Below are 12,751 nucleotides of genomic sequence, written 5' to 3' on the forward strand. Positions count from 1 at the left end.
AGTAAATCATAACCTTTCCAATGATATCTTACATGAGCCACCTTGCATAAAAGTATATCTCTGCTATGTCATTTATATCATAAGGATATTTTCAGAAAGAATATGGAGAGAAACATCACAATAGTATTGCCACCCTTATTTCTGCACTGTTGCCTGCAGAGCTGAGCCCTCAGTCAGCGGCCGCCACTCTCTGGCTGCCCAGCTCTGAAGGTAGCAGCGCAGAAGTAAGGGTGGTATGCTATGGTATTTTCACTCTTACTTCTGTACTACTGCTCATGGGGCGCTGCCTTCAGAGCTGGGCACCCAGCTAACAGCCGCCGCTCTCTCTAGCTGCCCAGCTCTGAAAGCAGCACAGAAGTAAGTGGGGCAATACTGCAGACCCCCCTAAAATAACCTTGCAGCCCCCCCTACAACTCCCTTTTGGGTCAGGACACCCAATTTGAGAAACGCTGGTCTCTTCCATGAATCCGTATTGTTTAGGGTAAAAGTACACAAAAGACCAGATTTTATGGCCGTGAATTTGGTAGGTCCCTACTTATAATCCTTAAAATTGTATTCATTTTAATCCTGTGCCAGGCCCTTGTTCAACCTTCTAGTTCAATCTTTCAGTTCAACCTTTCACTGTCTGTTTGGGTGGGGAGACAGAGGAGAACCATGATGATGTTGACATGTACTCATGTACTATAGTAATCTTTTAAGGAAGCAATGGTCACCTATAGTAATAAATATGTGTGACCTGAAGGAAGTCAAGTTAACTTCCTGGTGTTCCAGTCATTGGAGCTGAAAATTGGATAAAATGCTGGCCCCTACGAGCAACTGGAGATACTATAGACTGGAGATACTTCTCTCTCAAAGTACCAAATATGCCAATCAAGAAAACTATTTTAAAAAATAACCAGTCTGAACAAGACTAAAAGCGCAATTACTTTCATATGGAGGCACACAATCAAATCTGAGCCTTACTCATATCTGCCACAGGGGAAAGTGGTAAGTAAGTTCACACCTGGGTCAGACAGTTTAGAAGAGGTTCCTTTGTTCTCCTTCAGCAAGGGACAACTTGAACTGGATTTCTAAAGCTATCTAAAATTGAGTCTGGATACAGCACTACTTCAAGCAGATGATACATATGGCAGTAAATATTCTAAATGAATAAGAATATCAGTGATCAGGTAATATTGCACATTAAAAGTTTTATTTGATCACACATATAGCTGTAATTCACAGTAAGACTAGGGAAAGTCAGAGCTTTATCCAACTCCCAGTGTAGTTGTATGGAACTCAATGAATGCTGGATCAGTTCCTAATGCATAAAACTTATTCTTGAAGGGAACAGCTGTTCAGTAACCATTGGTCTAAATTAACATGCCGTCAAGCTGTTGACATCAATGGAGATGCTTTTGACAGGCAAAATCCTTATGTCAGACTATGAAGGGGTAGCCTAATCCTCGGGTTTTCACAGTCTATGAAAATGAGATTTGTGTCTGATGCTGTTACACATATCATTAAGGGAGAATGATTAAGCAGAGAGAAGTCTCTGCTATACTTTGGTCCTCATTTAATTTCATTATAAATCACTGGTGCTAGGAATATGTCACTTTCTCCTAACTTGCTAGCAGTAATGTAGTGAGTCTTCCAATGAACATCTGGGAAGATTTTGTTTCTGCAGAGATCTGTGAAAGCAATATGAATTTAAGACCATTTTGACAGAACAGAAACCCCAAATTGTAAGTACTGTACAATACCAGACTCCTCTTCAGAAAGAATTGAATAAGACATTGGGCTCGGAAACAAATGTCAGCATATGGATGCCTTTTCCTCTGGCCATTTTTCATTTCTTCTCATAGCTTAGCTTTTTCATAGTTCCTCTCTTAAGAGTCTCCAGTCATCTAGTTTAAAATAAATCTACTGCCCATGAATCTGACTTCGGCTATGCAGTTAACAAACATGAAAAACAGGAGTAGCCCTTTGTACTATTCTATTTCTTTGAAACCAAGGTTTGAGACCAGCTAATTAGGAAAAAAACGGTGGGAAAATATATATAAAGTGGAGAGAGTGACAAATAACAATACTAGCAAAGAGCAAGCAGCACTGTGATGATGAGGAAGCTGTGAAACCTGTTCTGTTTCAGAGACTGCTCCGACAGGATCACTCGTTACCTTGCAGGAGTGAGCCATCTATTAGAAATGAGGTTTCACAATGGGGAAGTCTTTTTGAAAACTGATAAACAAAACCTAATCTACCAGCAGGTGGAAAATGCTTTCTCAAACTGCATAAAGCATGCCATTAATATTATAGGCAGGATAGCCTACAAATATTCTGTATTCCTGGACTATTTATATGGGTGACCTACTACTAAGGAAGCGTGGGATTTTATAAATAGGGGTTGATAGTTGCACAACGGAAGAAAGGGTGCTCAGAATGTTATGTTCCTGAATGGATTACAAGATGCACAGTCCTAATCCCCTGGCCCTGATGTTTACACTTCCATTTTCTCTTATTGTATTTCCCACACAGCTATGCAAAAAACAAAAACCACAAAAACAATGACAACAACAAACTATGCTAGTAGATGTGATGTATGAAAGCTTGTGTAAAAATTACTGCCACTTTAAATCCTAAGGGGGTTCCTGGTCCCATTTGTAGGCCAGGGGCCTCTGAAGGAGCATGTGATCAAAGTCAGTTTACAAAGAGCCAGCCTAAACCAAGCAAAGTGGGTTGAGTTGTGCCTCGCTGCCTTAGGGTAACAGCCTGCTTTTTCTCTCTCTGTTTTTTGGTTCTTCTGTGTTAAGGTTCTGCATTTCATGTAATAAACTAGTGTTACATTGCAACCTTTCATAAAGAGTATGTCATGTTTTTATCTAATTTTGCTGTGTGCCATGACCATAACAGAAGATTTATAACAAAGACAAAATTGCATCTCTGGAGTTGTACAAACCCTAATCAGAATTTTAAAGATTCAGTATCATGAAACTTTCAGTTTACCCAGAATGAATAACTATCAGTAATATCAAGTCAAACAGCATCACACACACCAAGAACAGCCCATATCACACTGCTACTACTCCCCCACCTCCAAAAGCCTGCATGAAATAATGGGCCTTGGAGCATGTCCTGACGGTCAGCAAATCTGAGCTTTTTGGAATGCAGGTAAGAAATGAATGACAAAATTGAGGAGAGAATGCTGAGGTAACTCCAGCTTGAGCATCTCCACAACTGTAGCAACAGAGAGCAGAGGGAGTGGTGGTATCTCAGATAGACAGGTCCTAGGTCATTAAGGTCTCTATAGATCAAAAACCCAACCTCTTAAACTCCACCCAGTTATCAGTAGTAGCCAATACAGATCCTAGAGCATGAGTGTTATGTATTCTCAGTGAGGTACACTGTTTACCAGACAAGCTGCCACCTGCTGCACAAGCATCCGTTGATTGTAGATGTCGCTCCAGGCAGAGTGCATTGTAGTGGTCTAACCTTGAGGTGACAAAAACATGGATTTGGTAGCAAAGAAAGAAGTAGTCATAATCTCAGGGCAGACACAGATGTGGGAGAAAGCCTTCCTTGCCACATCCGCTATGTGCTCACCCAAAAGCAGCTGTAGATCCAGCGATGCCCCTAGATTACAAATTTTAATTATAAATGGTGAACAAGCACCATCAACGAAAGGATTAGATAAAATGTAAATGCTGGCAAAGTCATCCTTTAGCCTGCCAAGGTGGATTAATTGATTTTTGTGTTGAGAGTTATTTTAAACAAGACCTCTAAAACTCTGGTCCTGTTGCCTGTACATGGACATTAAAACCCTCATGGTATAGAATATTTTGTAAGAGTAGGAGGCTAAAATTCCCTCTTCTCTGTTTGTTGGGCACTACCTGCTATTGCCCATCTCAGAGGTGGCTGTAGTTCAGTGATGTGATCTCTGTATGTATATAGTTTAGAATAGAGGCACAATTTCAGTTCTGTGCAGATTGATTAACTATTTCTGAATATTGTCTATGCCTATGAATTATTGAAGGATTCCATCTTCATTGCGAACCTACTCTCAGGAGAATTGTAACACCACCAGTGTAGTGTAAACAACTGCATTGTTGGCTGAGTGAGAAATACCCTGATGCTTTCATGCATGGTTTTGCATGGCCTGTTTCAGTTTCTACCTAGAATGGCCTCTCATACCTCAACAAACAGACCTCCCTGGTAGGGAAAACATGAAAGCAACTTAAACAAATGTAGGAGGAAAATAGGTCAACTTCTTATCTCGATTGATTTTCTCAAATCTCCTTGTAAACTATAAAGTTAATTGTAGCCAATAAACTACTTTCTCATCCAGTAAATTATTTTTCCTAAGGAAATTTTTAATATTCATTAATGTATAAAACACACACTGGCTGAGGATAAATTGTGGTCTGTGTTGCATGGGTATGACAGAAAGGAAAAAGGTTGCAAGGAATCTTGTTGTCCTGTAGCATACCATCAAGGCAAGATGTCAGGGTTCCTTCCCCACTCTGAACTCTAGAGTACAGACGTGGGGACCCGCATGAAAGACCCCCTCAGCTTATTCTTACCAGCTTAGGTTAAAAACTTCCCTAAGGTACAAACTTTGCCTTGTCCTTGAACAGTATGCTGCCACCACCAAGTGTTTTAAACAAAGAACAGGGAAAGAGACCACTTGGAGAGGTCTTCCCTCAAAATATCCTCCCAAGCCCTACACACCCCCTTTCCTGGGGAGGCTTGAGAATAATATCCTAACCAATTTGTTACAAAATCATCAAAGACCCAAACCCCTGGATCTTGGAACAATGGAAAAATCAGTCGGGTTCTTAAAAGAAGGATTTTATTTAAAAAAAAAAGAAAGGTAAAAATCATCTCTGTAAAATCAGGATGGAAAATACTTTACAGGGTATTCAGATTCAAAACACAGAGGATCCCCCTCTGGGCAAAACCTTAAAGTTACAGAAAACAGGAATAAACCTCCCTCTTAACACAGGGAAAATTCACATAAAACAAAAGATAAACTAATCTGCCTTGCCTGGCTTACCTATACTGGTTGCAATATTGGAGACTTGGATTAGGATGGGTTGGAGAAGATGGATTTCTGTCTGGCCTCTCTCAGTCCCAAGAGAGAACAACCACGTAACAAAGAGCACAAACTAAAGCCTTCCCCCGAGATTTGAAAGTATCTTGTCCCCTTATTGGTCCTTTGGGTCAGGTGCCAGCCAGGTTAGCTGAGCTTCTTAACCCTTTACAGGTAACAGGATGTTGCCTCTGGCCAGGAGGGATTTTATAGCACTGTATACAGAAAGGTGGTTACCCTTCCCTTTATATTTATGACACAAGATAACTGCCTAGTGCTCTTTTGTGAGCTAGAAATGGGGTTGGCTTATACACCTGTTAGCACTTCACAGTACTTGTGGTTATGATATACCAGATTGGAAGCATAGTCAGGACTCTGGCTCAACTGTATGCATGGTGCAATCTGTGGGAAGCACTTCAAGGTGTACACAGTGCTACACTGGGAGTAGAAGTAAGATGTGCTACAGAGCATATCTTCCCCAGCTGCCCTGAGCCACCCTTTTGCAAGCAGTCAGGATGTTTCAGGAGTCAGGCCCCACGACACAGTTAGTACTGCTCTGCTGTCATCTTTGCATAGCCACTCAAAGGAAGGAGGACATTTTTCCTATGATCTTTGTTGCTATGAACAGCTGAAATGCCTTTTCAAAGGACACCACAGCAAAGAGGCCCGGCGAAATGTAAAAATATAAGTAGCTATGTGAGAAAGTGTTTTCCATATTCTTGCCTGTAATTTCTCTAAAACTATGATTTTAATGGCAAATCATACATTGCCAAAGCAGATCTTTCTTCTCAATGTGCATGCTTATGGTGTTAATGGGAATCACAGGTGCCCTATGAGAAGAGACTGTGTCCCTAATTTTCATTCTCCAAAAAGCATAGATGTTTCAAAACATCACACACCTAAATAAACTCATGATTTGCATCCATGTTGTCCTTTTAAACATTGTAAAATAGAACTGGATCCATAAATGGCATACAAAATAGCCATCATGCTTAATCCCATTTAGATTCTAAAATTATCTAAATTTCCTGACTATTTTTTGGACTCTAGTTTCTCCCGGCAGTACTATAACTGTAATTATCATAACTATAGGATAATAGTGGTGATGACTCACACATAAAGAGGACAAGTCTGGACAACATATCAAGCACTAACAATAGCAATTTGCTTGAATCTTGTTAGGCTATTTTTACAACAAACAAAACATTTGAGAACTTCAACAGTTAGGATGCCTGAGAATCCACAGGAAAAGAAATTACACTGCTGTGGTCATAAATATGGACTATGGGAAGAATATGGAAGCCTGTTTGTAAAGTCAGGTATATGAAAAAGAACGTGTTCTTGTGATAAGCACATCACTCCACAAACACTTATAATTAAGGCTGCAAGTCTGTCACAGAGATCACGGATCCCATGACTGTGACTTCTGCAGTGGCTGGTGCTGGCCTAGAGGCTGCTCGAGGCAGGGAGCCCCTGGGCCAGCACCAGCAGTTTGGGTGTGTGGGAAGGGGCTCAGGGCTAGGGGCAGTGGCTGGGGGGGCGCTTACCTGGAGTGGGAGGCCCCCTGCAGCTCCTAGGTGGTGGAGGGGCAGGGGGGATCTCTGTGCTGCGCGCTACCAGTGCCCACAGACCCTGCCCCCACAGCTCCCATTGGCTGTGGCTCCCAGCCAATGGGAGCTGCAGCAGCCGGCGTTTGTGGTGGGAGCAGCGGTGGAGCCCTGCCCTGGCCCTGCCTCTGCTGCCTAGCAGCTGCAGGGACACGGAGTTGGGTAGGGAGCCCCGCCAACCCTCCCTCCCCCAGCACCAGCAGGGGTCCCGAGTCACCTCTTCCAGCACCCGTGGTGACCCCGTACCACCCCCCCCCCCAGCACACCTGTCCCCTTCCCCCCACTCAAGTTTTAGTCATGGTAGGTATTTTTAGTAAAAGTCATGGACAGGTCACAGGCCCGTTAATTTTTGTTAAAACAAAGCCTTACTTATAATGGTTTATCCTCTTACAACTGGATTTGGTGAAGTACTAAATAAGAATCAAAAGATAATCAACCTATATTTAAAGCATCATCCAATATTTTTGCCTCTTCTGATTTCTCAGCTGTCTCCATGAAGAAGATGGAAGTGAATCTGAGGTTTATTGGGTCTGTGCTTCTATATGTAGCATTGTGCACTTGCATTCAAGCTTGTAAGCAGAGCTGAAGTGTTAGTAAGGAATCACTGTACCTTCTTACTGATTTACACTCCTCCTAACTGTCAGAAGAACAGATGCCTCATCTGGCTAGTGTCTGATGGATTTGGGAAACAGATAAAATTGTAAAGTAAGAAATTACCTCCTCTGCATCTCCTGCCAGTGATGGCTTAAGGCACAAACGTATTGGCCAATCAGGACCTCATGTTTCAAAGAGGAATTCAAACATTCGGAAAGGGGTCTTCAAAATCACTTCAAAAAATTACCCAACCTCCCTCACCTCCAACCTCCAGAGATTTCTAGCAGTACCTGCTTCATGTTGATTTTACTCCAGAAGTATGTCTTCCCTATTAGTGAATGGTTTGGAGGCCCTGTTTTTTTAATCAATCTCTACTATTGTTTAGTTTTAACCAGTCTTACGTCTTGAGATTTGTCAAGTATTCCTGCTCTGTAATTTTTCCTTGTGGCATAGAAGCCACACGGAAGGAGTAAAAATCCTGCATCTAAGTTGTTAATATTTACAGAAACCAGCCATGATTCTGAAATGCTATTTTTTTCCAGCCAGGATAATGCAGTATTTCTGGACTATTGTTGCCTATTATTTCATCTGTACAAATGATGTTATTTAATTAAATAGATCCCAGGCCAAATTCAGTGCTGACTTCCACCCTGTGCAAACTCATTCAGAGTGGTTGCATGGGGTGTACATCAATGGAGAATTTTCTCCCTAAGTCAGATCCGCAGCATTTTTAAGAATGACATTTCATAGATTTGCCTGTCCAGTGATTTTCAGAAAGGGTGCACTATTTCTAGCTCCTTTATCATAACTTTGGTCTTTGAGCTTCCCTGTTAAAGCTACAGGTTCAAATTCTGCTCTCAGTTATACTGGTGTAAACCTGAAGTAACTCCATTGGGGTCATTAGAGATAGTCCAGATTTAGACTGGTATACAGAGCAGAACTTAACTTTCTGTCTCCTGATCTAGGGTGTTCTAGGAAGTGATCATCAGTCAACACCTCTTCGTGTGTTCGGGGAGAATGCAATTTCTCTGATCTCATTCCATGGAAAACAGCTGCTATCATTACCTGTGCAGTACAGCACAGGATTTTGAAAAGTTCAGAGTCATACATCTTGTCTATGTGTCCAGGGAATTTGTAGGAAATGACTCTCAATAGGCTCTTCCCATCAGAATGAAATGTTCTTGAGCTGTTGTGCAGAGGTAGCTCTAATAGGATTCCAAAAGTGGGGAGTAGGAAGGCTTGACAAAGGCTACGTCCAATCCTCTCCTAAAGCAACCATTATGAAAGAGAGCTTGAGGGGGAATTTCCCACAGATTTTGTTTTAAATAATTTAATATTTAAAATGTTTTGCAAAGCAGCAAAATCTCTGTGCTACTTCACGGCTTACCCAAAATCCAAGATGCAATATCTCAAAACTGGTTAGTGGCCAGCATGTCTCTGGGTACCTTGTTTGCATGCACAACTCAGAATTTGTACAAATACATATATATATTCATGGACAAATCCCAATTTGTACATACAGATTTGAAAATCCAGGCCTATACTTCTAGGGTACAGAACTGTCCCACTCCAAAAAACAAACTGGTGTTGGCAAGTAAATGTCTGAGGGTTAACTTTACTTCAAGGCTTTGCAATAGATTTGCCTATGACATTACAACAACCATGTGCCCTCTGCCTCTATGTTTCCATGCGAGCTAAAGTCTGGACTATTTATCCCAAACATTTAAATTGACATAAATGAGCCTTATAATTAATTTATTTTATGTTTTGCACAGTGATTAAAATATCATTTGAAGCACTCTGTAAATACAATCTGAATATGTATAGCACCTTATGTAAATTTTCAGTAAATGGACAGGAAAACACAAGAGGAAAACCAAGTATTCAGCAGGTAAACAGGGCATCAGGAGAATATGAACTATACTACTTGCCAAGAATTACATCTGTTGACATTAAACATTTATTTTAAAAGATAAAAGCAAAATTTTGTAACACATCCATACTTGATGGAATGCCAGACCTGCTCACATGTGTGTGTGATTGTGTTGCGTTCTTGTAGATGGTACACCAGTGATATAAAACTTAGTACTACAAAAGCTGGTGGTGTTTCTCCTTTAGCTCAACCGGTAGAAGAAGCCAGCTCGATTTATTTCTTTATTTATTTGTTTTATTTTGGTCAGAGATGATACCCTATTGTGAAGGCAATAGTTCAAGTCTTGTGTAGTCAGGGAATTGTTAGAGCAACACTGATCCAATTCTGAAGAACTATACATATATGAATGCAAACAGGCATAAAACTTGATAGCTTTGTTTTTAGTCTTGTTTTGTTGTGGGACTTGTGTTTATAGGGAACCAAGTTAAAAATCATATGAGACATAATAAGAACATGAAACAAATGAACAAGAACAAAACATCCTGTAACAGATTAAAAAATGTGGAAAAATCAAATTAGGCAGAGTTCTCAGGTTTTGTCCAACACTAAGAACTTAATTAATGATAATAATCATTTAAAAATCTAAATATTATTGCTGATCAGTCTGTCTATGTACTCATATCTCCTCCCATTACTTTAGTATTTGATCAACTCACAGTCATTCACGTATTGTCCTCTGTGAGGTAGGGAAGTGCTATTATCCTCACTTTATAGATGGGAAACTGAGGCACGGGGAGACTAAGTGACTTGCAAACTAAGGAATTTAATCCAGGTCTCCTGAGGCCTAGAGCAGTGCCCTAATTACTGATCCATCCTACATAAAAACTCGTTTGAAGTTTTATACCTTTGCAGAGATTATATATTCATATTATAGTTTCTATTTAGCTATAGATTGTATTTTTGAGAATCTCAAAACTATGCATCATTTCTAGTCTAATTCTATTCAAAATACAACTTACAAGCATAAACTGTACTGTGTAACAATTTCAATGCTATACATCATTTCAATTGAAATTATATTGAAAATAAAATAAACATATTTTTAAGGTTTAAACTCATTTAGCAGTTGTGTTGTTTGAAAGTCTCCACTCACAGTCCACTCCCATATCTCCCACGCTGGGAATGACTGTGGAACTTGTGTAAAGAGCAAAAAATTATTTTCATGTATCTTGAGGCATTGGAGAAGACGCAAGAAAGAAAAAGTAGCACAAAAGACCTTGCTCTCTAGAACCTCCACCATGAACTACTGTAAAAGGAAGTCCTGGATACTATACTACAGTGATTGGTGCTGCCTAAATATATACAGGGCTGCTGGAATAATTTTTATAGTGGGGGTGCTGAGAGCCATTGAATCAAATTGTAAACCCTGTATATGATGGAAACCACTTCCAGTCAGGGGGCTGCAGCACCCCCATACCCCTAGTTCCAGCACCTATGAATATATTATACATTCGTGCTAAATAAATATATAAAATAAGAGGCAGGATAGTCCACTGATACAGGGGCGGCGCCAGCATCTTCCCAGTGGGGGGAGTGGGGGGGGCTGAGGTGGGCTAGACAGAAAATTGGGGGGAACTGCACTATACAGCTTGTGAGCACACATACGGGTCGGGAGCACTGAGACTCCCCTGCCCCCAGGCAGGGCCCAGGAAGAGCATGAGTCTTTGTGGGAAGGGCCTTGGAGCTGCCCTGAGCTCTGGACCCACGGCTCGAGGTCAGTCCCGCAGCATAGCTCAGCTCAGTGCTTGGCAAGCCTGGCATTAACAGCCTTGGACAGCTATGGTGGCAGGACCGGACCCCTCGCAGCGTCCTCTGGCTCCACTCACAGTAGCAGTGTCCCCTGCACTTCCAACTCAGCCACGGCCCCTATTCCTGTGCCACACCTGCAGTGTGCAGTGCCTTGGACCGGGCTGCCTTTTGCTGTTCCACTGTGTGCCAGTCCCCTCCTCGCATGGTGCCTGCCCATCTGGGACTCCACCTCCACCCACACTCCCTCTGTTTGGGGCTCTCTGCCCCTTGTCCACACCTGCCATTCCCCTAACCATGCCACACTTCCCCTGTCTGTGATCCCCCATCCCCTATGCATGTTCCCCGTTTTCCCCAGTGGTGATCCCCCTCCACTATGCATGCTCCCCCTTCCTGCTCTGTGATCCTCCTCCCCAATAATGTCCCGCATTCTGTGACACCCTCCCCAGCCAAGCCCCACCTCCCCACTCTGTGATCCCCCACCCCTGTGCATGCTTCCCTTATTTGTGATTCCCCGTTCACATATGTATCCACACCCTTCCCCCATCTGTGATTCCCCTCCCTTATGCACACTCCTCCCCCACACTCTCCCTGCATACTCCCTCCTCCAAGTTTGTTGTTATTTCTATGCCCCCAGCCCTTCGCCCATACTCAATATGCCACCATTATTTCTCTGCTGCTGCTGCTGCTGCTGCTGCTGCTGCTGCTGGGAGTCCAACCAGCAACCGCCACTCTCTGCACTCTGCCTTCAGAGCTGGGCGGCTGGAGAGCATCAGCTGCTAGACAGATGCCCAGCTCTGAAGTCAGTGCCGCCACCAGCAGCAGCAAAGTAAGAGTGACAATGCCATACCATGCCACCCTTACAGGAATTCAGCATAGTTGACCTTTGCATAGTGGGGAAGGGTTAATGCAAATTTCGGGGTGGCTATAGCCCTGCAAGCCCCCACTAGCACTGTTCCTGATTGGGCAAGTCAATTCACATCTGTTGCACATCCTTTGTCTTCTTGCCTAATTCAGTTGTAAGCTCTCTGGGGGGAAGGGACTGTCTTTTATTTGGTGTTTGTACAATGCCAGGCACAACTGGGCTTTAACTTTATTTGGGGTTTCCAGGTGCTACTGTAATACATATTAAAACAGAACAATGCTAGCCAACTCACACAGGTTCAATCAATGTTGTATGTGTTAGTTTAGAAAAAATAGTGTTATAAAAATAAAATATTGCATTAAAAACTATGGTCACCTAAGATTTCACAATTACCAGCGCATACCATGGCAGCACAGCCACTTGGAATGTCATAGCAATATGATTAATCTTCAAATTCTAAAAACACAGCCCCCTAGCACTTGAGTTAAAGTGACAGTTGAGTTGTCCTGATTCCATCTAGTAAAGGACACTGGTTCATTACAATGTCTCGATAAACCATTTATTCTTATGTCAGCTTTTCAGTGCACCAGAAACAGTGCAAGAGGTGCAAAAGGTCTTTTTTTTTACATTACCTTTAAACTAAAAAAAAAGCGATGTTTAATTTTGCAAAGAAATAAAGACATTTCATAGCATGGTACATCAGCCATAGTGTAACATTTGAAAAGGAAAGCTCAGCAATAATTTTTAGAAAAATCAGAATTCAGAAACCTGTAGTGTTAGCAAGGAGTAACATTCACATGACTGTAAACATAGCAAGAAAAACAAAAGTGCTGTGAAGAATTAAGTGGATTTGTCATTGAAAACTTAAATGAGAGAGAAACTCCTCCACACACTATTGTATGTGCATTACAAATCAGTATTTATCTTTTACACAATCAGCT

This window comes from Eretmochelys imbricata, chromosome 1, assembly GCF_965152235.1.
Source record: "Eretmochelys imbricata isolate rEreImb1 chromosome 1, rEreImb1.hap1, whole genome shotgun sequence".
NCBI lineage: Eukaryota > Metazoa > Chordata > Testudines > Cheloniidae > Eretmochelys > Eretmochelys imbricata.